Below are 1,934 nucleotides of genomic sequence, written 5' to 3'. Positions count from 1 at the left end.
GGAGGTGACTTGTCCGAGGTCTCTGTGAGTGTAAGAGGTAGAGTCATTATTCAAGAACAAAGTTGGTCCAGCATTCTTTCCACAGCACTACACTTTAAAAAAAAAACTAACCTGAGCAGTTCAGAAATCTGATGACTGAGTAATCACCACTACTCTAACAACTGACCCTATTGGCATTCACTTGTCGAGGGGTTAATTAGTAAATCTCTCAGGGACACTACTGATTAGCAAACAAAGTGATGAGCTGACATTCCAGTTGTAATATATCACAGACACCAAGAACAAACAGGTCAATTCTAAGCTGAGCTGGGTCTGCTCAAGATGCTTCCCATTCTCAATGCCAGTCCTCAACAGTTTTTAGGGACCCTATAGGAAGCCCTTTGCCTGCTATTGCCACTATCCTCATCTTAAAGATCTAAAAGTCATTTGTCAGAGGGTTTTTATTGTAGATCTAATTGTTAACATTCTGCTTCACGAATTTGTATGTCATCCTTGCACAGGGGCCATGCTAACTTCTCTGTATCATTCCTAGCTGTTAACGTTCTAGAAGATGCTTTCATGGAACCATCAGATCATTAGATTAGGTATTGAGCCCAGTCCTTTCATGTTATAAATGGGAAACCTGAGGTTCTAGGTCACACAGCTAATAAGGATCTGAGGTGAGATTTGAACTCATATCCTCTGACTCCAAAGCCACCATAGTTTCCCACTGTCACATTGAACAGTTATTAGATTTCTATTGTCACAGAATCTCTCTCCCTTGATTATTTCCCATGGTTTCTATGACAGAATGAATGTGACATTATGCCTGAGGCATTATCCCAACATTTTATAGGTGATGGACCAGTATATAGTCTATCTAAAGGCATTGGTAAAACTTCCATTGGAAAAATTATAAAATTATAAAATCGACTTGATGAACAAGTAGTTCATTTAAGAGTCAATGATTTTATCAGCATCAGTCCCGCCTCTGCCAACACAGAGTACAAACCTTCTACCTTTTGTAGGCAGTTTTTGAGAGTGATAATGGTTGTCAAATCCATCTCCCCCCCATGATCAGCCTGTTGTCATACCTTGAAATTCTATGAAGCAGAGAAACTAAGAGATTGTAGACTAGGTATGAGAGAGCTAGATTTGGTTCTCAAATGATGAAAATGCAGTTTGTCCTCCTATAATAGTTAGAACTTATATAGCAAATCATTGACTATCACACCCAGGTCGGCTTCATTTTGGTTTGCCACACTCTCTGAGGAGGTTCAACTTTCTTACCTAAGGTATTTTTCCTCTTCTTTCTTTATACATCACCCAAGCATATGGGGAGATTTATGCTTATCAGGGAAAAAAGTCATGGGTCTTTCTGACACATTAAGTTGATGAATGGTGGGTCTCTCATTAGGGCATGTGTGGGTGCTTCTTGCTCTCTCACGCTGATTGAAAGTGACAGCAAATATTTCCAAAATTAATATTATAAAGACCAAGTCCATCAAAGATCCTAAGCTAGGTGATTAAAGTAGATTAACTGAATAATTTTCATTCCATTTTCTTACAATAATAGTACTTCCTTGGGATTATGAATGAGCCCTGGTCTCTCAAAGAGAATGCTGGCCAGAAATCTCCAAAGGTGTGTTAGGTATCACCCATTTAGATCTGCAGGATAATTTATTTTTCCAGGAGAGAATGTGAATGCTAATTCAAGGATCCAAGTTTTAAATTGACAGCTCCAAAGTCACATGGTGATTAAATGTGATCAGAAGCTATAATTTTTTAGACCTTCACTTGCAGATGTAATTAAGATATCCGATGTATGAACAATTAACAAAGCAGTGTATGCATGTGTCTGTTGATCAAGCTGAGGCAGTTAAAAATTTATCCTGCTACATTTCCAGTTTTGTCCAAGAAGTAAGGGAAGATTGATTTAGCTAGGGGCCATTCCA

The 1,934-nt window shown here is 38.5% G+C and overlaps 1 pseudogene; it reads right to left on the bottom strand.

The window, feature by feature from the left end:
• Positions 1-460: 460 nt before the first annotated feature.
• LOC141510623 (U6 spliceosomal RNA) lies at positions 461-551 on the bottom strand (annotated as a pseudogene).
• Between the last annotated feature and the right edge of the window lie 1,383 nt (positions 552-1,934).

This window comes from Macrotis lagotis, chromosome 1, assembly GCF_037893015.1.
Source record: "Macrotis lagotis isolate mMagLag1 chromosome 1, bilby.v1.9.chrom.fasta, whole genome shotgun sequence".
NCBI classification, from domain to species: domain Eukaryota; kingdom Metazoa; phylum Chordata; class Mammalia; order Peramelemorphia; family Peramelidae; genus Macrotis; species Macrotis lagotis.
This window is presented reverse-complemented; position numbering and strand designations above follow the sequence as displayed.